The following is a 26,644-nucleotide window of genomic DNA, read 5'->3' as shown; positions in this document are numbered from 1 at the left end:
TCTACAGATGGATAAACACTAGCACATGTCAAACTGCAAATATCTAGAAGTGTTTTGTCGTATATTTGTTGACCATCCAGCCATCTGCCTGATTTTCTTTAAAGTACAGCCCATGGTGGTTTGAAAGAGAGTGAAAGTGATGTAGCATTGGTATGAAGGTTCTTAATCATCCTTGTAGCATCCCAATGAAACCTTATTTGCCAAAATCTAAATTAGATGGGCAGATGTATAAACTGGGAAGTATTCCAGATACTCTTTTAAGTATCAAAATGCTCAGCACTGGCTACAGTAGAAGTGTGATCCTTGACCGTATCATCACATCAAGTACTATCAAGGAAGTGCTTTGCATAACATAGTGATGAAGAATTCAAATACTTGAGGGAAAGGAAAAAAATAAATTCCCAGCAAGCAGAGTCCTACTTCTCAGACTTTAAAATGCTGGCAAGCATGTGTAGTACTTACCCACATGTCAGGAACATGCATTTCTAAAGGTTACATAGGCTCAAAAAGAATTCATTTGGATTACTTCATTGAAGAAAAAAAAATAAAATAATCCAGGAATATTAAGCACAAAACCATCAACTCATTCAGCTCCCCCACTAAAACAGGATCACCCAGGTCACATTACCCAGGAACTGCATCCAGACAGGTCTTGAATGTCTCCAGAAAAGAGGATTCCACAACCTCCCTGGGCAGCCTGTCCCAAGGCTCTGTCACCCTCACCGTAAAGAAGTTTTTCCTCATATTGAATTGGAACTTCCTGTGTCCCAGCTTGTGCCCATTGCCCCTCATCCTGTTACTGGGAACTACTGAGCAGAATCTGGTTCCATCCTCCTTGCACTTACCCTTTAGATACTTAAAGACATTAATAAGGTCTCCATTCAGCCTTCTCTTCTCCAGGCTTAAATGTCCCAGCTCTTTCAGCCTTTCCTCATAAGGGACATGCTCCAATCCCCCAGTCATCTTTGTTATCCTCCACTGGGCTCTCTCCGGTAGTTCCCTGTCTCTCTTGAACTGGGGAGCCCAGAACTGGGCACTTCTCTTTTATTCTCTTTTTCCAGAAAATCTATGCCTTTAACCTCCAGTCATTCACATGAGTAAGTGGAAAAATTGTGAAAGAAGAGATTTTGGTTTTTCCTCAGTTACTTGTTCACTAGAAAAAAACACAAAATGTAAATGAAAAAAATGGAATCTAAAGATCTGGTTGTACATATGAGGAGTGGCTGAGAAAACTGGATTTGTTCAGCCTTGATAAAAGAAGGCTTTGGGGAGACCTTGATACCATGTTCCGGTACTTAAAGGGTGGCTACCAAGAAGATGGAGACTTCCTATTTACAAGGAGTCACACAGAAAAGAGAAGGGGTCATGGGCACAAGTGGCTCCTGGCGAGATGCTGATTGGACACAAGAGGTAAATTTTTCACTATGAGGACAGTCAGACAATGGAATAGTCTCCCAAGAGAAGTGGTAGATTCCCCCACATTGGACAGTTTTAAGTCTCACCTTGGCAGGGTGCTGAGCCACCTCACATAAACTGTAGTATTACCTAGAAAGGTTGGATCAGATGATCTTTGAGATCCCTTCCAACCTGGTATTCTGTGATTCTATGAATTTTGTTTCAGCAGCTTGCTGAACTTCCATGAAAGTGCTCAAAACTATAGCACTCAGCAGAAAAAAACTATTCACTCTGCAACAATGTAGCACAGCTCTACTAAACTGTTAAATACCCTTTTTACAATTATTCTGTTTGGAAATTTTTTCTGCATATGATGACTTTGAGGTCCTTCTATGCAATACTCCTGCACTGTAATGAATACAAAAGAAAGTACCATTATCAGCCTCAGAAGATAAGTTGTTTCATATATTTAGCTTTGCATTCTTACTCTGAATATATAGTTAACTTTTCTTCTTGCCTGTGCTGAGGGTCTATTTCATTAACTGTTAGTTAGATAACTGCAGGTCTTAAAATCAAGACAAACCCCACCCATGATGTCTAAGCTCCTTGATCATCAAAGGTGACCACACAGTCTGACCTGGAAATGCTTGTACTTTAAACCAGGTAGTTCTGCACTTCAAACATTCTTTTTATTACTATGTGCAAGGTAGCTGTAAATTTTAAATTCTGTGTAGACTGAGTCAGTAAGAATCCAAGTTGTAAAGAAAACACATTAATTTAATAATTAATGAGGTACAAAGGCTTCAATTAAATTACTAAGAAACATTACAGAGCAGGCTAAAGTTTAAAACTGTTATTTAAATTGGTGTCTTAGGTCATTAAGTATATTTTTCTGTGTTCAGAAACTCAGAAGCTATTAAACATGTTTGTGGAAGCAAGAAATTGGGCCATTAAAATAGTTCCTTTCTCACAAAATAAAAAAGTGGCTTCAAGGCTTGAAGAGTTTTTAATAAGACATTTGGGCAGCTTAGAGCTCCAAACAAACGTGAGGTCTCTGACATCACTTTCATACTTGGATAAGTTTGTATACGCAGATTTTCCTTTTTTGAACTCAAGTGCACTACTGTGTGCAGGAGTGATCGGCAAACTGATGGATTTGCTGAACAAAAGCTTCACTACATCCTCAGTGCTTCTTTGAATACATGATCTGGATTGTTCCTTGACTGTGTCATCTTCCTCTTTCATTGTCCTTTTTCCAGTACAAAATGCAGGGATCCCACTTTATGACAACTGAAATTGGGAGACCTTATTGCACCTTCCAATGCCTGAAAGGAGCCTACAAGAAAGGTGGGAAGGGGCTTTTCACTAGAGGGAAGTGATAGGACAAGGGGTGATGGTTTAAAACTGAAAGAGGGGAGATTTAGGTTAGACATCAGAAAGAAATTCTTCATCATGAGGGTAGGAAGACACTGGAACAGGTTGCCCAGGGAAGCTGTGGCTGCCCTCTCCCTGGAGGTGTTCAAGGGCAGATTAGATGAGGCTTGTGCAGCCTGGTCTAGTCTGAGGTGTCCCTGCTCATAGCAAGGGGATTGAAGCCTGATGATGATGAGCAAGCTAGAGAATCAATCAAGGACTGCAGAAATGTATGTTTGTTTACTAAGTGTAACATTGCTTCCAAAAATTATACAATTAATATAAATATTTGTGCATGCAAGAAATATAGGCTTCTACTTGTGACCAAGGATCACAAATAATTGAAGCAGGCAGTAAGATGTACTTTCATAATCTGCTTTAATACCTAAAAGAAAGCAGTGGTAATTACCTTATCTTTTTCACTTTTCACTTTCTCTATTTGAGCTGGGGAAATTGGCAGCTGGGAACATATGTTTCTGATATTGTTCACTCTCAGTTTTTTGAAAGCTAAGGAGAAATTTAAAAAGAAATCTGTTTTACAAGGTTGACAATCCTGAAGGATGAAGCTCATTGGAGACTTGTAAAAAGATTGCTTTTGTCTGAGATGACTTATCAGGTGCTCTAAGGCTAGAGTTATCAGCAGGATCAGTAACAAATGTTAACTCTGCATGAAATATTAGTGGACTGTGAAAGTCTGATTGTATCATCTTGATGACTAATTTAAAACCCAATAAAATTGCTTTGCTAGTTTAGACAGGTTTTTTTTATGTCAGGATAGGTGCTTCTACTAGTTCACTGACTCCACGTACAGGAAAAAAACTTAAATTTACCATGTATATTTTCATGTGGGAAGATGAATGTCTTAAGATAACCAGTTCTTTAAGTGCTAAGTCACTGAAAAATTACTCAACACTAAGAAGTCCATCTTCCAGACATGTCCAGATCATCATCACAGGATACTCTAATGTATAATGAAAATTGGAGCTTTGGCAATGATGTTAAGCTTTGTAAACACTATTCAATTGCAGAAGGAAGAAAATAGACTCAATCAAAACATTATAATTAGACAAAATATCATGTTGATTGTTTGTGTTATACTGCAATGTAAAGTTTTAAAGAATGTAAGAAGCAGAATGTTAATTTCCAAGTATGCTTTTCAGCATTTTACTTGTTGTTTTTTTCTTAACTGATTTTGCTTTCTAATAAAAGTAGAACATTTGACAGAAATATTTAAGACTTTTGGAGATACTTTGTGCAAAGTTAACTTCTAGATTAGTTATCTCCAGGATCATTCCTTTCTTTCTTTTTTGTATTTTATGCCTCTATAGGAAAACCAAATCTTACATGCAAGCTGTATCTTTAAAACATACCTTTATAGAAAAATCAGTACAAATGAACAACAAAAAAAATTGGTACAATGAACAAAAGCTCATTTTTCCTGTGAATCTGCACAGTCTTTTCAGTCACAATATTTCAGTTTTGTATACACAGTTTCTTTTCTGTCTTACTGAAAGAGCTTTCTAAAACCAAAAATCCATCTGCATGCCAACCAGAAGTAATACAAGTAGCATTTTATTTTACCTTTCCTTTAATAAAGACTGCTTAAGTAAAAAAAAAATAATAAAAAAAATCATAAGCATGAGCAGTCGTTTTGAGGTGCTTATTTGTTCTTGTTAAGGACCTTAACCTAGGTGCTTATATTTGCAATCAGAATATTTCTTTTGTGAAACATCAATGGGAAAATTTTGTTTCTTTAACCATTGCAATCAATTTCTTTGAAAATACCAACTGCTGGACTTTTCAATGGAGGCTCCATGCAATCAATGGAGAGAGCACTGCTAATGTCAGTGGCCTTTGCAGCATGCTTAGTGATAGTTCTTCTTTGTATAAGGATCATCATCATCATGTATGGCATGTCTGCATTTGTCAAGGTCAATAAAAGCAACTAATCTATTTTAATGTATTTTCAGTCAATTTCACTACATGTAATTTGTGTGTTAACAGGTTTTAAAAGTAAATTTATTCAATTATGCTTTTGCATTGGTTGTATAAAACAAGGACAATGTTCTTTTTAAAATGTATTTATAGGTGCTATATTGATTTTCCTATCCATCAGACACAGTGTGACCAACCACACAGCAAATTTGTCTTCTTCACTGATAGCAGGATGGAACTATCCTCCAGAACTATCTGCATTATTCCTAGTAGGCTAGCTAATAAAAATGCATTCTATTTGTCTGTTTTTTTGTAAAACATTTATGAACTGGTGATGTAAATATTCAATGCTGCTAACAATGACATATAATATTCAAGAACTTGGCCAAGACTATGTCCAATCCCTTTAATGGATTCAAATCCCAGATGCCTATGGTTGGCTCTGCATTCATAGAAGAAAAATATACCAAGATGTTGTGTTCTTGCATACAGGTTAGGCTGCTTCATGCACTGACAAGATTAATTACAGACCTCTGAACCTGATATGTTTTCTTAATATCCAACATAGATCTTACTTTCCTCATTCAGCCTGAAATATGTGGCTTCATCTTGCATAATTCAATAGCAGTCTTCTCTGTGGGTGACACTGGTTTTCATGGCTGTAAATGCCTGCAGATTATTAAAGTGAGTGATATGATGCACAGCAGTTGATTTAGAGTTATTTCAATAATTGTGGAAAGAAGGAAAAAAAGTTTTTTTCCAAATTGCCAGACCATTGGAGAAGACACACCAGTCATATACATTCTAGAATAGTACAAACCATTTTTTCTATTTTTTATTTTGTGCATGTTCTCTCTACTCAGTAGAAAATAATACAATGTGTAGATTCCACTTATTGGTCTTGTCCTTTTCGTTTTGCTAACAAAAGTGTTCCAGTATTTCCTCTGGAAGCTGATAGTTCACATCTTTTTAATTATCTTTGATCCAAATAGAATGCTGACTTATTATTTGGTAAATTACATGTATTTAGGAACTGACAGTTAGATAACAGGAAAACAAAATACAGAGAGGTCCCTATCCCCATAGTTGTTCTAGAAATCCAAAAAGAAGTACTTTGCTTATGCTTGTCACAATTACAGAGTTCTTATCAAATCTTAATTACAGTGATGTGAAGTCAGAATGACTTGTGCTTTGGGATCAGTAGAAGTCAAAGCTTCATTTTTAACTACTGAGTGTAAATTTTCTGACAAACCCTTTTCCTGTTGAAAATCCATTTCCCCTAAAAACAATTATTCTATTGAAATATGGCAGTTCTAACAAAACTTTTATGCCAGTTCTAACAAAGCTTTGATCCTAGAAAGTTTCTTCAATCCAGAATTGAATTTCCGTATAGGTGTATAAGAGACAGATGAACTGCTGAATTTCAGGCCAGAATAGTTAATCAATTCACTGTTGACTAATGTTGAAGTCTCAGATGTGATTTAAGAAGAAGACAACTTGAGTCCCCTACATCAATTTAACCATTGTAGAGATCTATTCCCATTTTCCTTTTCTCTCCAAACTCTTGCAATTTATTTCTCAGTAGTAAGAGTGAATTTTAATATTTTTTTTTAATATCCAGTTCTCTCCTACCTATGCTTGGCATTTAATAATATTAAAGTAGGGAATTGTCCTTATAATCTGCCCTGGCAGGACATTACATTTTACATTAAATGGACAAAAAGATTTCAAGATATTGGACCTCCAAGTTGTCACATGGGATGTAATATATATATTTTAGGTAATTAGGGATACTATAAAGTCTTAATTGGATTATTCCTCTTCCTTTAGCTCCTCTAAAAAATGTGAAATAATGATAACAACAGTAATTAATGTGTAAGCTAAACAATAACCTTTCAATATATTTTATCCATACTACAATGTAGTTTTCCTTTCCACTTCTTAGTTGTATAGATGCAAGATACAAAAGTAGTATTTGCCTTGCAGGCATCTATGTAGAAATGGTACACAATGTTCTGGAACCCAGTTTGGGCCATTCTGTGCTATTATAGGCTGAACATGATAGATTCCTTTTCATATGATTTATAACTTGTCATTACAGGACACTGTAGTTCTCCAGACAACATTAATCTATTGATGACTCTGAAGACGTGATTGATGCAGTTACGGAAATTGGTGACATAGGTAAGGTCTTCTTTTCTTTTCCAACCTTTCTTGCTGACCTGCATAGCTGTACCTCGAGTAGGACCACAAACAAATTCAAGTTTTGAAGCATGGAATACAAAGTTCCTTGAGACACTCGTATGTTTTAATGACTTTTCCTTTATTTTTTAAATAGATCTCTCTCTTTTTTATTGTCTACAATATTTTCAATTAAGAAAATTAATTTTCTTTGCCAAATAATTTTTACCAAACAATTGTTTTCTAAACAATTTTTAGAAAATGTTAGGTTGTTACCTTAAATCCACCCTGTGCTGATTTAGCTTTTATATTTCTTGCTGAAATGAGTAGCAGCACATCTACTTCTTATTTAGAGCATTGCCCTTTGTAGATGTTGATCTTTCTCCATTAACCGCAATTAAACTCAGGACTGTTGAGCCTTCTGGAGCTAAAGCAAACCTTTGTGACCACCTCCTCACTTCTATGTCTGTTGGCCTCATTATACTGCTAATTTCCATGCATCAGACATGCAAATAAAAATCAGGCACAGAATACTTGAGTTCTAATGACTTTTGCATTGCAAATTATGGCTCTACAATGAGGCAAAAGCTGGAAGCTTGTAGCTGCATTTTCAGACCTAATAGATCAGTATCTTTTGAGGAAGGAATCTGTTAATAGAACATGAAGCTCATTGCAGCTAATTGTTACAGTCTTGCCCTCTAAATTCCTCCTGGTAAATGCAGTGTTGCACTAGTAGACCTTGAGGGATCAAGGACCTCTTGCTTTCAGAAGATTTTTGCAGTAGATATTTGGCAATATTTATCCATCTTTGGCTGAGTATGTTATGCTCTGGTCCTTGGAGTGGGAACCTTATCAAAAGTGACTGGCTTCTCACAGACTGTGCAGCATAATCTGTTTGCTCAAAAGTGAATTAGCAGCTGGGAAACAGTGTTTGAAGCATGGGCCAGTTGTTAAGATTTTGCCTTTTGCTGATTGTTTTTTTTTCTCATTCCTTAGAACAAATATAATTTTCTTTGCTTGAGCTTTGGAGTTCAGGTTAGATGTCCTGTGTGCATTCTCACTCTTTCTCTGCTAAGTGAAGAGAAGTCCTTAGTAACACCATCTCTACATCAGAAGGAAAATCAGAGGCATTAGTGGGGTGGAGATGCAGTATTCAAGAGTTTTCCAGTATGACCAATTTTGAAATGAGGACAAATTCAGTTTCCAGTTAACATTCTTCAAGGTTTTTGCAGGTTTTCTCTCCTTGAGTGAAAGCACAGAATTTGGAATCCACCTCTGATTTTTTTTTTCCTGAGATGGTAAAACTATGCTGACATAGAAAATATAAATATCTTCCAAGATTTAGGTCAAAATGATTACCATGCTGCAAAGCGAGTTATCTAATCAGCATTGTAATCTTCTACTCAATACTTAAATTATTAATTTTGATCATTCTTATAAAACTACTGAAATAATTATTTACCTTTAAATCAGACAATTATATTTTTAAATTACTTTCAGGATAATATCTCAAGTTCATGAATGTACATCTTCCAGTATCAACTTGTGTGTTTGAATTCATTTTGTATTGACTTAAACATTCTGTGTACTGTATCAGTTAATAAAGCTTGGTTCTTTTTCATAAATTATTTCTGGTGCTTTATATATACTTCTCCTTTGGTGGAGAAATGCCATTATTTCAGCTGTTGAAATTTTAAAAAAATAGTAATAAATTTATTTTATAATGAATTAATAGTTAAATGTAAACTTGCTTCATACTTACAGAATGTAAATCACAGAATCTTAGAGAGAATCTGATTAGAAGGCACCTGAACCACTCAAAAAAGTCAATTTTGAATTTGAAGTATCTTCAAATTATTAGGTTTTTAGGGGGTTCTGGGGTTTTTTGTTGTTTTTTTTTGTTTGTTTGTTTGTTTGTTTGTTTTTTTCTGGTTTTGTGTGAGGGGTTTTTTTTCCTGAAATGAAAAATAAAACGTGGTTTGTATTTTGCATATTTGTTTTCTCAAAATGTAATCTAAATGCACTAGAATTACTTTTAAATGTAAAATTAATTGTGTTCTAGGACCAAGTTAGTTGTTAAATCAGAATTTATAGCTTCAAATGTTTTTGTGTGTTTTTAGAAATGATATCTCTCAAATTTCATATGCAAAAATTATGAAAAGGCTAAGTATGAAGGAGTCACTTGGCTCTATTCCAGCTTGATTATGGAAAATGAGCAACAGGGTAAGTGCCTGAAATGAACTTGAAAGATTAACAAGTAAAATGTACAAAGGAAATGTTTATTCTTCAAATTAGCTCATGTCTCTGCTAATGACATGGCAAGCAGAAATCTGTTAGTTTCTCGAATGTGAGTAACTTGACATTTTGACAGCCAGAGAAGCCAGTCATTCCTAATGAAGCCACTGATCAGTACCTCTTGTGCTTTTAGTACTTCAAAGCTTTAATCTGTAGTTAAAGAAAATGTTTCTAACTAGAAAACTTAATGAGGAAGAAATGTTTATCCTAATGTGATCTGGGACAATGCCTTGCAATCTGCCTTGGGGAAAACATAGAAAATTACTGCAACTGGGAAGGAATTAACAAATCTAAAGAAGTCAGATGAGTTGCTTCATACTTCGTCACATCCTATCATTGTCCTAAACAGAACATGATGAACAAAACCCAGTATTTCTCTTTATCTGCGTGTCTAAAAAGAGCAGTAGCAACCTATTAATAACTTCATTATGGCATCATGCTGTTCCTATTATGGAGAGATCTTACAGGGAGTTATAAATGGGTCATCCAAACTCCTTGCCCCTGTGCTTATGGTTATGACTGAACTACCATTTACAAGTTAGTCACAGTGATCACCAGCATCTCCTGGTACAAAAATCTGGAAAAGAATGTGAATCCTGTAAGAAGTAATGCAAGAGGAATGACAAATTGTCAAAAGCTTTACTGCTTCCCATTTCTTTAGAGGCCAAGAGTTCCTAGATAAATTCTGTTTGCATTCTGTCATATTCTTAAGAGGTACTTTGTCACTTTCCTTGGTAAAAAGGTTGTGGGCAAGAAACTTTTCTTAGGAGCAAGATCTATGCTAGAAACAAGATCCAAAATGCTGTGAATTCTCAGGAATTCAGTATTGACCATTGGCTTTTTAGCTGTTCACATCAGACTTGTCAGTTTATTTCTGAGGACTATGACCATCCTCGTGGACCACTGACAAGAAAGAGGTGCTACTATAGTCAGAAGCTTGGATTTGAGACTAAAACAATATCGAGGTTCTGTGTTGCATAATAAAAAGGAATGTTCATCCGTATTAATAATGAGAACCCATCACAAAATGCACTGCCTGGACTTCCAACTAGTTTGTTATATTAAGGATGGGAAAGGTTTTCTTAGTTGTAAATGGAAGTAAACTAATTAGTGTTAATTTGTGTGTTGGCTGCTTTGTGATTCATGCAAACATTTTTAATGCCTATTAAACATTAAAACAAAGTACAATGCTAAATTAAAGATTAGTTTATTTAAAAAAAAAATGAATCAAAACACCAAAAACCTCCAAAAGCCCTACAACAAAAAACTCTACAAACTTTGCAGCTCTTTTTCTGATTGACCTTCTGGCATTATCCTGATTTATTCTTACTTTTAACTGGTTTTGTATTTGTAAAATATCACCTGTAACAATCATAAAGTTTTAACACAGGGATGCAGGTGAATTTTCAAACTAAAGGCCCAGACTTCCAAGTCATCATCACCACAGAGTAACAAAATGAAAGTAAATAAAAGGTGAAATGCTGTCAAAGTATCAGATTATCCAGAAGGTCAAGCAGCCCTGTTATTAAGAGATGTTCCCTCAGGAAAAAAGAAGAGTCTGATTCAGTGATTACATTCAATATCCTAAGGCTGGATTACTGCAATCACTAAATAATTGACTGTAGCTAGACATATAAAGAGAATACAGGGCTAAAAAAAGGACCTGAAAGAATGAGGAGTGAAGCTGAGTGGAGTCAAGGCAAAAGGGAGCAATATTATAGGTGTGTTTGAAGAGGGGTAGCTGCCCTAGTCAAGGCTTGTGATTTATGGATTTTTTTTACTTCCAGAAACTCAATAAAATTACCTTAACAGCTTCACAAATGCATGTTTCACACTTCTAAGTCAGCAGTTGAAGCTGAACACCTTCAATCAAAAGCAAGTTGCTAGAGAAATCCATGTTATTATACCCAATATCTGTGGAGGTTAATGTCCCTTTTTCTGCAGCTTAATTCTTGAAATAATTTTCCTGTTGGTGCCCTGCTTTGCCACATACTCTTGTACGAATGTCACACATTTTATGTTAACTTATAAATGAATATTAAACTTAACAAAAGGCTAATAAATAAAGTTCCTCACAGAAGCTGGCATTTACTTCAGTGACAATAGTGTTAATTGGGAGGTCTGGAACTAATCCAGAGCTGTAGAGAAGCAAAATTTTGTTATTTTTTCCTTTTTTTTTTTTTTTGTTCTTTCCTCATGTTTTGAGACCTGACAGTGTATAGTAGTGACTCATATATCAGGAACACTTCTGCTCTTTTCCAGGAGGTATGAAAAAAATAAAAAAGAAAGGTTGCTTGTGAATTACAATTAATGTGGAAGTTGATGAAGCAGACTAGGTGAATGCAAGCATATGTGAATGACTCACCATTTCATTTGAAGACTCTATCCTCTGACCCTACCACTGTACAAAAAATCTTATACAAGTTCATTGTGCTGTCACTGGTGATGAGTATGTCCCAAAGGGAGAAAAATGTTCAGGCACTAGACAAACTATAACCTTTTTGTTACACCTTCACTACTCCAACGCAAGTCAGGAACAATATTCATTCCAATGTCATCGCTCTGTTTTATGCTCTGTAATTTCACCCTTACAATGTCACCACTGTTGGTTTATGTTTCTTGAATTTGTCAAAGATGAGGCTGCAGCTACTGAAGCAAAGCTGAAGCTACATCTCTCTCTAAAACACGTAATATCCTCAGTTGCTGAGGGGAAAAAAAAAATAAATAATAAAAAATCTCTTACAGTGGAGATATTTATTTGGTGTTTTGTGTTTCTTGGGGTTTAGTTTTGTTCTCTGGACTTTCCGTGTCTCAGTTAAATTTGTGTTCATATTCTCATATCTTTAATTTTTTCTTCCTCCATTGAAATGGATTGCATTTTATTTTTTTTTCACTTAATAAGGACTTGCTTTATTTTATGTAATGAGCGACATGCATTCTTTTGCAGGAGAGCAGTGCAGAACATATGGCATTAACAGAGTCTTCTAAATTAATCTTTTTATTCCATGATCTAAGCTGTTGTTGAGGCAATCAGATGCATATCATCTTCATTTTTAAAAGTCCAAAGGAGATATGGGGGGAACAATAGAAAGATGAAGGACAATACAGAAGTGGGTTCATATTTTTCTTTTCCCTCACAAAAATTACATAGAGCCTGGGAAATGAACACAGAAAGAAATGAGTGAATTCCTTTATGGTGATCCTAGAGCTGAGCCTCCAGAGACACACAGATTTCTTGTGCAGAATATCTGAAATTTAGGTGCTGAGCAGTGAGGGAAGATGAAGGACACAGAGGAGGTACTGTGTCACAGTGAGGAATTGGGGAGATTTCTGCTACTTGATGCTCTCACTGGGGAGAGGAACTATGTTTCTCCCCTTGGCTCTGGAGATTCAGAAAAATCCAATGAACTCTTTAAGCGATAAAAGTCAAAATGAAAAAGTCTTTCACGGTTGAAACCACAACTAATTCTTTTTTTTCCATCAGATCTATGTACAAATTATTTGCAGTCAGCCACCAAGGCAGAAGGAAATCTGAGCGGAGACTCTGCTGGCTTCTCCTTCTAACCACTGATTTATCTTTCTTCTCAATATACAACACTCATCCTATATTGCTGAAATTGCCCACCTTAGAGTGTGGAGACAGTTTCATGTAACACTTTTCTGAGCTCAGAGCATCTCTCAAAATGCTTTCAAATAGAATGAGGTAAAGTGTTAACCACGCTGTGATCCTGAGAGCAAGGAAAGCCATTGGGCATGCAGCCATGGAGGAGCAAAGACACATGCATGTCTTCAAATCTGGTGACTTCAAATTCTGTGCTGAATTGTCAAAGCATTACACAAAAAAGGGACCAACTTGACCTTCTTTGGAGACAATCTTGCCCTTTTGTAAGATGATCAGGGAAGCATGAACTTATGTATTGGGAAAAAAGACACTAAAAAAATTACCTTGTTATTTCAATTTGTGCTGGTAGATTACTTGGGGTTAGAATGACAAATAGTAGCATACTGAGTGACGATATATCATAGCCTTGGTAAGGTCTATTTTACGCTCTTGTTTTTATTGCATTCCCAAAAATATTGTGGGCAGAAAAATTTAATTTTGTTAAAGTCGGTGAGCCAGAAACACATATTTGGCTGTTTATTTTCTTTGTTCTTTAAATACACACATGTGAAGCAGCATGGGAGAAGTGGAGGAAGAAGTGCCTGTACCCCATTTTGCTTTGCACACTCAAGCCACTTGATGCTGCAGCAAATCATGCAACCCATCCTCCCCTGCAGCCTAGTAAAAGAGGATGCTGAGCTCAGCTGAGCATGTAAAACAATAGTACAGCTTGTGTTCGTGTGTGGGATGATCAAAATAAATAATTTCTTTTTCTTTTTGGATGATTTTGGGTTGGAAAATGTCAGATCTGATACAATATTCTGATTTATGTGATACTCACATAAACTTGAGATTATTCTAGAGAAGTCATTAAACTTTATATAGAATCTTCTGAGATAATGATTTGGCTTGTCTTCAGTATTTTTTTTTTCCTACTCCAAAGTTCATGCTGTGAATTTCACTGACTTACACAAGATACCTTGGAATGATTTCTCCAATATGAAATAGATACTCAGATATTTTTGGGGGAAGGTTGGTATGAGAAAGCAAGTTCTTAATCAGCTGCTTATGACCCCAAACCAGATGATGCTTACTAGCAGAGATGAATGGGAGAGCTGCCAAAACTCAATGTAATCTGGGTTATCCTGCTTTATACAGTCAGATCCCATACTAGAAGGCTGTGCTGCCATTCAGAGAGACCTAGACAGGCTGGAGACTTGGGCGGGGAAAAACCTGATGAAGTTCAACAAGGGCAAGTGTAGAGTTTTGCATTTGGGAAAGAAAAACACCATGTACCAGTACAGGTTGGGGGCTGACCTGCTGGAGAGCAGTGTAGGAGAAAGGGACCTGGGGGTCCTGGTGGACAGGAGGATGACCATGAGCAAGCAATGTGCCCTTGTGGCTAAGAAGGCCAATGGCATCCTGGGGTGCATTAGAAAGGGTGTGGTTAGTAGGTCAAGGGAGGTTCTCCTCCCCCTCTATTCTGCATTGGTGAGGCCACATCTGGAGTATTGTGTCCAGTTCTGGGCCCCTCAGTTCAAGAAGGACAGGGAAGTGCTTGAAAGAGTCCAGCGCAGAGCTACTAAGATGATTAAGGGAGTGGAACATCTCCCTTATGAGGAAAGGCTGAGAGAGCTGGGTCTCTTTAGTTTGGAGAAAAGGAGACTGAGGGGTGACCTCATCAATGTTTACAAATACGTAAAGGGTGAGTGTCAAGAAGATGGAGTTAAGCTTTTTTCAGTGATGACCAGTGATAGGACAAGGAGTAATGGATACAAATTGGAGCATAGGAGGTTTAAAATGAATATCAGATTATTTTTTTTTTTTACTGTGAGAGTGACAGAGCACTGGAACAGGCTGCCCAGAGAAGTTGTGGAGTCTTCTTCACTGGAGACATTCAAAACCTGCCTGGACGCCTTCCTGTGTGATGTGCTCTGGGTGATCCTGCTCTGGCAGGGGGGTTGGACTAGATGATCTTTTGAGGTCCCTTCCAACCCCTAGGATTCTATGATTCTATGATACTAGCTATGCCTTCCCTACATAACTTCTTGCCCCCAAATTTTTTGCAGCAACTGGTTGCAATCGGGGAGTGTAAATTTGTATCTACACAGAATGATGTCAACCACAGAAGTGGCAATAGCAAACCAGCAGACAAATCACAAGTATGTACAAGGTCAAATGCCAGGTGTGCTGGGTAATATTCCAGCAAAAAGTAGCACTAGATGGTCTGGACAATGAGTCTGAGACATTGGACTAATTTATTCATGCACACTTACATGTGCATGCATGATTTCCCTCTCTGGGCTTGGAATTTACTATTTAATGTCTGGCAATCATGCTGAGCAGTTTCATTTATTGATTACCTCACATGTTTCCATCTGGAAGAAACCCACAGGGGTAAACAGGATGAAAAAAGGTCTTTTAACAGAAAGCAGAATAAAATGTTGATAATTTTCCAGCAAGAAAAGTTGCAGTGAAAACAGGTTTTCACTTTGTTTTTGTTAGCAAACCAAATATTTAGTTGTTTTGGTTTTTGTTGTGGGATTAAACATGCTGAAAAATAAAATAAAGTTTAAATATTGCATTGATTCTAGCAGGTCTAATAACTTGCTCAAAAAGAACAGGAGAGGAGAGGAGAGGAGAGGAGAGGAGAGGAGAGGAAAGGAAAGGAAAGGAAAGGAAAGGAAAGGAAAGGAAAGGAAAGGAAAGGAAAGGAAAGGAAAGGGAAAAGGGAAAAGGGAAAAGGGAAAAGGGAAAAAGGAAAGAAGGAAAAGGGAAAGAAGGAAAAGGAAAGGGAAAGAAGGAAAGGAAATTTTGTTGTGTTGTTTTTTTTTTCTATGGAAAAAAAATGTCCACATAAATAATATAGGATTTCAGACAGGAAGTTTGCTGACTTAAGAGTATAAACTCAGATTGTTCCTTCTAATTCCAAAAGAGCAGGAATTGTCTGTCTCTGTCTCTCTTGTTCTTGTGCTCTCTTGTTCTTTTTCACCCCTCTTTCTTCCTCTTTGTCCCTTCCTCTCCTTGGTTATTTCATATAGGTAAGAACGGGAGGAAAAAAAGAAAAAAAAGAAAAAGAAGGGAAAAAAAAAGTCCAAAAAAGTAATGTAAAATTTTTCAAAGGGAGCCTCAAAGGACTTAAATATTTTGATTTGGAAAATAAAGCTGCAAATATTTTCCCTCTTTCTTTTGTGGCATTCCTGTCAACACTCAGCATGTTGAAAAAATAAAATCTTGTTGGTTTGTTTGCAGTTTGCCCTTGCTTTCCTCCCACTTGGCCCAGAGACCAAGTCCTGTATTTATACCTTGGTAGAAAAAGTAGCCCAGCTCCACTGAAAACAATTACTTCTGTTTTATGTGCAAAAAATTTAGAAAATAAATCAGAAAATATAATAATCTCTTGAATATTAAGCAATGTATTAACCTGCAATTAATATCTATTAATATATATCATTATATGTAATAGATATAATTAATTTTTATATATATTTAGTATTATTTATGTTGCTCTTTTGATGTGCAGTCCTTTTGAGGGAACAGTATGAATCCAACTGACCAACATGCTTTACTTTTTTTTTCCTTGAACTTCTCTTCCTGTCCTTAAATATCTGTTTGTCTACTGGTTTCATCTCAGAATAAACACTGAAATCTTTCATTTATTTGGCACTATTTACATAGCTTTTCCTAGGAGTGCAAATCAAGAGGACAAGTCACCATCTGTCCAGAATTTACACTTGTTTTTCAGCCATTCCTGTTATTCTTGTGATAACAGGTTTGTGGATAATCCATATTACAGAGTCATTTATTTACAATGTGGAAAATTAAGAGGGGAAAAAAAAAAAAGAAAAAGGAAACCATAAATAATCCTTGAAACTAAATAGCACGAGGTTGGCTTTTGGTGTATGCTCGCTACCACTGCTATGAATGCTGTGAAATCTCTGTTAGCATCACAGTTTGTGACAGAATTACTACTTAGAATTATGAAACAGTTGAAATGAGGAAAATATGAAGGATAATTCATATTTTCTGTTTTCTTGCTGAGCATACATTTAATATTTCAGAATTCAACTCTAATTGAAACAGGTGGCTCACTTTTTTGGTATTATAATTTGTATACTATCACTATTTTAGGCAATATGCTGTCATCCAACCTATTTCACAAGAACGTGAGCAGTATCATCACAACTGAAGACTATTTAATTCATTCAGGAATGCAGATTGTCTCTGGAATGGACTTTCTAAATGTTCTTAGGTCAGCTGGAAGTTGTTAAAGAAGTTGCCAGATAAATCCTTTATTTGTCTGTTTTCATTTATTTACAACATGAGCAAACTTAGAAGAGCTATATTTCTGTCTCAAAAATAATAAAAAAGACCAAATAAATAAATAATAATAAAAAAGACCTTTTCTCTCATAGTATTTTTACTTTGATATATTATTTTTTGAAGTTAATTTTCTAGAATGAAAAGGGTCACACAACATTTCAAAGCCCTTATTATGACATTAAACCTTTGAAATACTATTAAAGAAATTATTTCCTTAAGACTATAAGTTTGAAAGGTTATTAAAATTTTAATTTCAAAGATGGCACTCAAGTGAAAAAATAATACTATAAAAACACCACTTAAAACCTTGATTGCCTAATCTTATTTTTTTTAATATAGTGGAAATTCCTATTAAAAAACACAAACCCTCAATTTTCTTGGTAGGATTTTAGAAGAAGCATGGAGATGTTAGATACTATATCTTTTATGTCTGTTGAAGCTGCACATTTGTTATATCTGTGGCTGTTATATGGAGCGAGTCTTAAAATTCAGGTCTTTTGAAACAGGTATAAAAATCCTGAAGTTCACCTTTAGGGCATGAACTCACCTAGGAGGCCACAAGTGGAAATAGCTGAATAATTGTATAAGGTGATTTAGGTGTTGAGGTCAGATGATCACAGGACTAATTTGATTAAGATGTTAATGTTAGTAGAGTCTCCTTTGACCTGCCTCCAGAGGGCAAACTTTCAGTCATCATCTGCTGGATTTTCCCATTCTCCCCAACTACAGAAGAAAGTCTAAAATAAGACCCAGGCTTCTAGACTGCTAACTTCTTCATCCCAATGAGGCATTTCAAGCATGTGTGACAAATTTCTGTCCTCTAAAACCACGCTACCATGCTACCAGGGTTTTTCCAGTATTGTTCTTAGTCATATCCTGAAAGTCTTCTCTGTTTTCAGCCATTTATTTCTTTGGATGTCTCCTTTGGTTTATGGCCTCTGGATTAATGTGGCTTTCAGAATTTTTTCCTTGTACCTGCTGTAATTCAGGAATCTTGTAGCTTTTTATTCCCAAAACCCTTTTTTTACTCCAGTCATCCTTGCTCTTCTTCATTTCTTAATGTACCCTAATGAGTTGCTTTTTTAAAAAAATCAACATGGTGACATTTACCAACAGCAATGTTCTCTGACATCCTGAATGTGAGGTCTACCTCTTCACTTCTCTCTTCCCTTCTTTCATCCTAATATTTTTTCCTACAATACCTCAGATTAACATTGTGCTGAATAGTGTGCTAAACAATTGCTTATCCTCTTAATGCTACAGAGATATCTCTAGAGACTACGGGCAAGTCTCAAGTGTCCTGGCTCTGGATGTGGCTTTGTGGGGTAGGTGTGTCCTTGTGGCCCTCCAAAAGGCAGCTGGAGCTTAGGTTGTCCATATGACTTTTGTGGGTGCTGCAAAGTTTCTGGGACTGCTTGTGGACTTATTCCTGTCTTTGTTAACCACCTGGATGACATAAAAGTGTGCACCAAGCTGGAGGGAGCAACGGACATGCTGGAAGGCTGTCATTCAGAGGGACCTCAGCAGTCTGGAGAGATGGGCTGGCAGAAACCTCGTGACGTTCAGCAATGGCAAATACAGAGTCACGCACCAGAGATTTAATAATTCCCTACACTCAAACCGGTTGTTAGGAATTGACTGGAGAAAAGAGAGCTTTGTGGAAGAGGACTGGACAGCAATAGTGGAAGAATCCATTAACAATCAGTGTGCCCTCACAGCTGTGAATGCCAAAATAACATGGGCTGCATTAGTAAGAGTATATGCAGCAGGGCAGGGGAATGGTTGTTTCCTACTATGCAACACTTGTGAAAGGGATTTCAAAAATTATGTCCAGTTTGGGGATTTTCAGTGTAGTGAAGACATTGGACCAAGTGACCTTCACAGTCAGGAATTACTCCCTGATCGTATGATTCCATTTCACTTCCATCCTGCCATGGTGTACCAGGAGACACAACACAGAAAATACTCCAAAAGCCTGAAAATTAGCACTTGACCTTAACAAGTGATATTTGTACAATTCAAGTACAAAGAAACAGAGTCCTTTTTCTACTTAATGTTTGATTAGTTAATTATAAACTTCTCAAACTTAATGAAAACATTACCTACTTTTAATTACTGGTACATTATATTTCCCTTCATATGTCTGAAGTAAAATAAAAAAACCTGCCTGAACCTTGTAGTCTAAATTATGCTTTCTGATGTGATTTTGACATTACAGAGATGAAGCACCACAAGAATAAATTGATGAATAAATTAATAGGAATTAAAAGAATAAATTAATGGATGAAGCTGTTAAAACAACAAAGCCCATACAGAAATGTAGCACAAACAGAAACATTTCTAATGACAGAACATATGGGTGCATTTCAACCTTAATATTCTTACTTGTATTTTAAATCTAAACTAAAAATCCAATGACAAAATAGAACCCCAGCTGTATGTAATTTTATACCACTAACTATAATTATTTACTCAAAATTGGGGTTTCTTCCCTTTTATGAGTGGTACTTTTTTATCTGATCCACATGGACTAAATAGACTCCTTAGGAAAATCTCAGACAAGATTAATATATTTTGCAACTGGATTACTTTATGTCATTTTGCTAGTTCCCAATGACAAAAACAGAGAGCTCTACAATGTGTGTGACTTGTAAATGTTAAGTCACAGTAACTTTGGCTTTCCTAAGTGCTTGATATGCCACTGGAAATGAATTCTTTCATTATCCTTAAGCATGGCAACTTGTCATAATAGGAAGGATAACTATGAAACTACATGAGAACATTAGAATGACACCATTTTACTTCTGTGGTTTTACCAATTAGCTTATGTAAAAATCTCCTTCCTGAGAGACTACAAGAATGAGAGAGAAACTCCTGGATCTATCACTCACAAAACACCAAAAACTCACATAAACAAACACCTCTTTCAGAAGACAGGAGCAGTCTCTGACAGTAATGGTACTTGGTGCATTTTTAATCCCTGTCATTTCAAATCTTAAATTCCTTTTATGAACTGGTCTCATGATCAAGGTTGTGTAGATTTACTTCATGCTGCAAAAAGTTGCTCCAGGAGCTGCAGTCCCTTTAAGACACTTTTCTTCACTGAAAGTCAATGAGATAACCTTGAAAACAATGAGCAAGAATAACTTTAAGTTCAGCATCTTGATACTTCACCCTAGCATAAAACAGTACATTTGGAAAGCATTTACATATTTTCTGAGATACAGTCCCCATGGGGAAAAGCTTGAGAACTGACAACACAGCTGGTGAAAGCCATCATATCTTTGTGCAGTGAATAGTTTCTTCTTGAAACCTTGGTCCTGAATCTTGTCTTCAACCTATTCGTCTTTCCTTCCTAGAGGTTTATCTCTGAACTTAGCACTGGTGAGGCTGCATCTTGAGTACTGTGTTCAGTTTTAGCCCCTGATTACAAAAAGGACATTAAGGTGCTGGAGTGTGTGCAAAGAAGGGCAGCAAAGCTGGTGAAAGGTCTGGAGCACAAGTGCAATGAGAAGCCACAGCAGAAACTGGTGGTGATTAGTGTAGAGAAAGGAGGCTGAGGGAAGACCTTACCACTTTCTACCTGAAACCTTTCTACCTTACCACAACTTCCTGAAAGGAGGTTGAAGAGAGGTAAGGGTTGGTCTCTTCTCCCAAGTAACAAGTGGTAAGGCCAGAGGAAATGGCCTCAAGTTGTACCAGGGAATGTTCAGATTGCATATTAGGAAAAAAAATCTTAACCAAAAGGGTTGTCAGGCTCTGGAACAGGCTGCCCAAGAGAAGTGGTTGAGTCACCATAGTTGAAGGTATTAAAAAACCTAGTAGATGTGGAACTTAGGGACATGTTTTAGTGGTGTTCTTAACAGCGTGCCAGGTTAATGGTTGGAATTGATGATCTTAAAGGTCTTTCGAACCAAAATCATTAATCAATTCTATGATTTAACGGATTTGCATATATCTACAGTGCATACCTCTGCAGCTGGGCTATGCCTTTCAGTCTTGCATCATCCTTGGAGACATTGAGATGTATCATGTCCTGATGTCCCTGTCTTTTATTTAGTCTAAGAAGATGCAGGATGATCACTTCAGAGATAGAGATCTACCTTAGAATAGATAACTTTGTCACAAAATCTTATATGACTTTTTTTTTCCCCCTAAACCTTCATGTTGAATTTGGGAACACTCAGGATGTCAGTCAAATGACCCTGTTAATATAGACTAGTAAAGCTAAGGCTGGGAAGAACCCTTACAAATATCTGATCTGATTCTTTCAATAATGTGCCTAAATGCCTTATCCAAGCTCTTCTGAAGCAAGACTGTACATTTATTTGGGATAGATTATATCTACTTGAAAGATATCCAGGCACTGACATTATTAAATAGAGTCCCAGGTGATATTTACTCTTGTTAGAAGATGTGCATGGTGCCTCTTATATGCATGTGTTTAACTTCAGTTTCCAAGTCATAGATTTTATCAATATTTGTTTTTTCTCCTGAATTAAAGAATAATAATCTGCCAGAAATCTCTTCATTGCACACATATTTGTTAGCAGATCAAAGACTACTAGATAGATGGACTTTAACTATTAACTAGACAGAGGTTTTTCAGTTACTCATTACGAGGTGTATCCATCAGTCCATGGGGGACTGGGGAGTGTTTTGCTTTGTGTTTTTCTTTTTACTCTCAACCATTTTTGAATGTTTACCTTGCTCTTTCAAGTGTACATGGCAGAATTTGGCAGATTCTGTTCTATATGAGAGTCTAAAATTTTTGTAGAAGTCTAGTGACCCTTTGAAATTACTAAATATGAGAATGCTGCAATCTTGCTCAGCTTGGAAATTTTGTTAGTATTAATTGTTCATAAAGGATCATTTTTTCATATGCCTCAGAAATGCACTAGGCAGAAATAAGCCCCACTTTCCAAACTTTAGCTACTTGTTCACCTACAAATTTTACCAAGAGTTTTTTATATTCCATTACACATAATTTCTAAGTTTATTGCATAACACTAAGCTGAGACAAAATCTCTGAGATATCCCCCAAATGTACTCTCACTTGCTGATGGTTCTCCATTGTAGGTGACATTCTGAAATCTAATAGTGTGTTCCACTGGATTTTATATTTTGTTATTTATATTGTTTTATTTTATAGTAAAGTTTATTTGAACATCATTTGGGATTCTATCCAGAATTTCTGTATTAACTAAATTTTAGATTTCATGAGAAACAATACTGTGTGACAGTATGTAACACCATAAAATTATTTGTGTGGCTTTGATTTCATTACCAATATGAGCTCTTGTGATAGGCATTTCACATTGTTTTATATGATTGTTCTTGAGATTAAATTGAAACAAAAGGGCCTTATTAATCTTTATTTATTGTTCCTAAGATACTGCCACAATACCAGTTTATTTCTAGTCCTCTCAGATCTTTCAGTTTTGTTTTACTACCTTTTAAGAATCAGCAGTACAGATTCAGAGAGTTCTGTTTGTCACATATTTTATGGTGCTGGTGGATGCAATTGCTAAGCCTCTGTCCATCATATTTGAGAGGTCATAGCAGTCTGGTGATGTTCCTGCTGGTTGAAAAAAAGGCAACACAGCCTCTATTTTTTAAAAGGGGGAAAAGGAAGACCCAGGGAACTACAGGCCTGGCAAGGTCATGGAGAAGATCCTCCTGGAAAGTCTGCTAAGGCACATGGAAAATAAAGAGGTGATTGCTGACAGCCAACATGGCTTCACTATGGGCCAGTCATGCCTGACCAATCTGGTGGCCTTCTACAACAAGGCTACAGAGATGGTGGATGGTGGCAGAGCAACTGATGTTGTCTACCTGGAATTGTGCAAGGTGTTTGACATTATCCCACATGACATCCTGGTCTCCAAACTGACAAGACATGGGTTTGACAGATGGACCACTCAGTGGATAAAAGATTGGCTGGATGGCCACGCCCAGAGAGTTGTAGTCAGTGGCTCAATGTCCAAATGGAGGCAGGTGATGAGTGGTGTCCCTCAGCGGTCAGTTTTGGGACCAGTGCTGTTTAACATCTTTGTTGGAGACATGGACAGTAAGATTGAGTGTATCCTCAGCAAGTTTGCTGATGATACCAAGCTGTGTGGTGTGGTTGACACCCAAGAGGGAAGGGCTGCCATCCAAAGGGACCTTGACAGGCTGGAGAGGTGGGCCAGTGCCAACCTCATGAAGTTCAACAAGGCCAAGTGCAGGGTCCTGCATCTGGATTGGCACAACCCCAGGCACAAATACAGGCAGGGGGAAGAATGGCTGGAGAGCAGTCCTGAGGAGAAGGACTTGGGGGTGGTAGTTGATGAGAAACTCTACATGAGCCACCAGTGAGTGCTGGAGCCCAGAGAGCAACTGCATCCTGGGCTGCATCAACAGAAATGTGGCCAGCAGGGCCAGGGAGGTGATTCTGCCCCTCTGCTCTGCTCTCATGAAACCCCACCTGGAATGCTGTGTACAGTTCTGGGGCCCTCAGCATAAGAAAGATACAAACCTGTCAGAAAGGGTCCAGAGAAGGGCCACCAAGATGATTAAAGGGCTGGAGTAGCTCTGCTATGCAGACAGGCTGAGAGAATTGGGGTGTTCAGCCTGGAGAAAAGAAGGCTCCAGGGAGACCTTATAGAACCCTCCTGTTTTTGAAAGGGGCCTGCAGGAAGCTGGGGAGGGACTTTTCATCAGAGAAGATAGTGACAGGACAAGGAATAATGGTTTTAAACTGGTAGTGGGGAGATTTAGATTAGATATTAGGAAGAAATTCTTCATTGTGATGGTGGTGAGGAACTGGAATGGGTTGCCCAGGGAGGTTGTTGATGCCCAATCCCTGGAGGTTTTTAAGGCCAGGTTGGACGAGGTTTTGTGCAACCTGATCTAGTGGTGGGGTTCCCTGCTCATGGCCAGGGGGTTGGAACTTGATGATCTTTAAGGTCCCTTCCAACCTTTATGATTCTATGATTGCTGAATTGAAATACTCAGCCATTTTGCTTAGTAGATACCTTAGTAGATTGCTGGTGGAGAACAAATATTTCTTTCAATAAGAAATACAAACCTTGTTCCTCCTTAAATCTGCATATAAAAATAATGTTGATAGACATGTTTTTGCCTCAGAAATTTTTTATTATTCACTGAAATGTGTGTGAAAGTTTGAATGTTTGCTGTAGGAAGAATAAAAGAACATCTGATTCATTCTCTATCTGCTGTACCTGTTCTAACTAATGCCATTTAGATTAAAATTATTAAAATACTAGAATTTGATAATGAGAAATGATTTGGCGTTTGCAGATGTCAATGGAAGCACTCTTGCTGGTGTGAGAAGACTTCAGAAAAAGAAAAAATATCTCTATATATATATGGCAGAGGGGAGTTTATAAAATCTGTGGAATTATCAGGTGTAACAACAGGGGAGGAGACAGAAAGAACATGCAGAGCAGTAGAACTGTAATCTCTGAGAAACAAGACTAATTTTGTGGAATTTTAATATCCTGTGAAGTGCATTATGATGAGAAGGAAATTACCTGCAATGCTTCATCTTCTGCTAAATATTTTGCTATATTCTCTATATTGACATCTAGGAGAAGTAAAGGAGAAAAGAAGGGTGACACCTGAACTTTATCTGTAGCAGCAAAATAGTTCACTTATGTTCTTTTCTAATCTGTAATCTACACTTTAAATAGAAATGAAATTACTTCATGAAATCAGCAATACAGAGAAAGATATAATCTTTTTTATTAACTGAAGCATAATAATTCATTACTGAGATACTTATCTTCTCTTTGTTTTCCTTTTTTCTTTTTTAAATTAAAACATGTGGCATTTATGGTCAGTGGTAGTGCTAACAGTTTTAACTGCTGAGACCTAAATAAGTAATCCCAGGGATTAGATAGCTCACTAAATATTTGAGCCTTTATTTGAGTGGCTTGGGAGCAATCAGCTCTTATAAAAGAAGTTCTTCTGCAAAGGAGCTGCCTCAAGAGCCAAAACTCCATGTCAGTGGTCCTCACTTCTGCAGCAGAGGGGTGACCTCCAAATTTAGTTTCTTTTTTATCAGTAGGACTAAATCAAACGTCTACACAAATTTAAGGAGGTAAAATGGGAAATCTCACCCCCATGTAATGACATTGGCTGGGTCTGCAGAGAGCTTAAAATAATATCTCCTGTGGGTATGAATACTGGAGAGAATATTCCAGAAGCAGATGGGAGGAAAACAGGATATTTAACAGTCTTGCAATACATCTCTATTGACCCCTGTAATATCCAAGACTTCAGTATCAACATTTCCAAGAAAAGAAGGAAATTTCTTTTATTTCTCAATCCTTCTCTAGCTCCTCTGGGAAATAGCTTAACCTAGTGCTAAAAAAAACCTCAGGACACCTTCATCTCTTTCCAACCTCTATTGTCAGTTGTGTTACCATTATTGTGGGTATCCCAGCACTACACTGGTGAGTGTAAAGGCCCCTGAATTAGTGTTGCTCTTACCTAATGCATCCATAAGTTGCACTTCATACTGTGTGGAATGTGTGCCAGATCTGGAAGGTGCATTTGTGTGTCACTAACATAATTGATTCTTATTGGTCATTCTCTTCCTTTCTAGTATTGATGGAGACAAAGGCAGCTTTGGCATCCACAGTGCACACATGTTCTTGCTGTGTTTAAGGAGTAACCTAACCTCAGGATGACTGGGTGGTTTTCACAGTTAAATTTTTCATGTTAAAATTTTATACCAAAACCACATTAAATCTATTTTTTCTCCATGGAAACACATTAAATTCTCCCAACTCCAGGCATCCACTGTTTGCACACACTGCAGATATTTTGTTCAAAACCCACTAATGCAAAACTTTTACATGAAAATGGATGTTTGTAGTTTCCAGCACTTTTCCAGGAGTATTCTCTTGCTAGCCTCTCTTAAAGCTCTCTTAGTCATTCATCTCACTCAATTACTATATTTAGATTCCAGCTCCACTGAGCTCTTAGAAACTAGTTAATGTTTGTTTCGGCTCTTCAAGATCCCTTGATGGGAAATATTGTACAAAGAGCAGCACTGCCTATTAGATGTAGCTTAAGAGATGTGGAACTGAGAAAAGAAAAATGCAATTTGAATACCTGGAGACTTGTACATACCAGGAAAATTATTAGCCTGTGAAATACTCCTTCCAGGGAATTCTCGTTGCAAAATATTTCAAACTCCACTGAGCAGTGTTTGAAGCAATCCCTCACTGGAAACAGGATGATTTATACGATGAAATACACTGCTAGCAAGTAAGACTGAGAAGTGGCACCTCTTAACTGATGTGCCTATAGTTTTGTACTGCTGAAAGGTTTTAAACCACAGCAAGGTTAAACTAGCAGAAGACATGAGTGAAGCTTCACTACTGGCTCCTCATGTCTCCATCAAAAATACCATGAAAAGACTGCAGGCATGTCCACAGCTTCTTTATTTTAAAATGTCTGGAGCTCTTTGGCTGCAGCACCTGCAATTTC

General features: G+C 37.0%; 1 long non-coding RNA gene across 1 annotated transcript in view; it reads left to right on the top strand.

Moving 5' to 3' along the window:
- Window positions 1-26,644, top strand: part of LOC127385571 (uncharacterized) — a 309,188-nt gene that overhangs the window by 148,298 nt on the left and 134,246 nt on the right. Inside the window, exon 2 of the long non-coding RNA XR_007889704.1 lies at window positions 6,845-6,927. This is a non-coding gene — a long non-coding RNA (uncharacterized LOC127385571). The remainder of the gene's footprint in view (window positions 1-6,844; window positions 6,928-26,644) is intronic.

The sequence above is a fragment of the Apus apus genome, chromosome 1 (assembly GCF_020740795.1).
Source record: "Apus apus isolate bApuApu2 chromosome 1, bApuApu2.pri.cur, whole genome shotgun sequence".
Classification (NCBI taxonomy): Eukaryota; Metazoa; Chordata; class Aves; order Apodiformes; family Apodidae; genus Apus; species Apus apus.
Note: the sequence above shows the minus strand (reverse complement) of the source record. Positions and strands in the feature narration are given on the sequence as shown.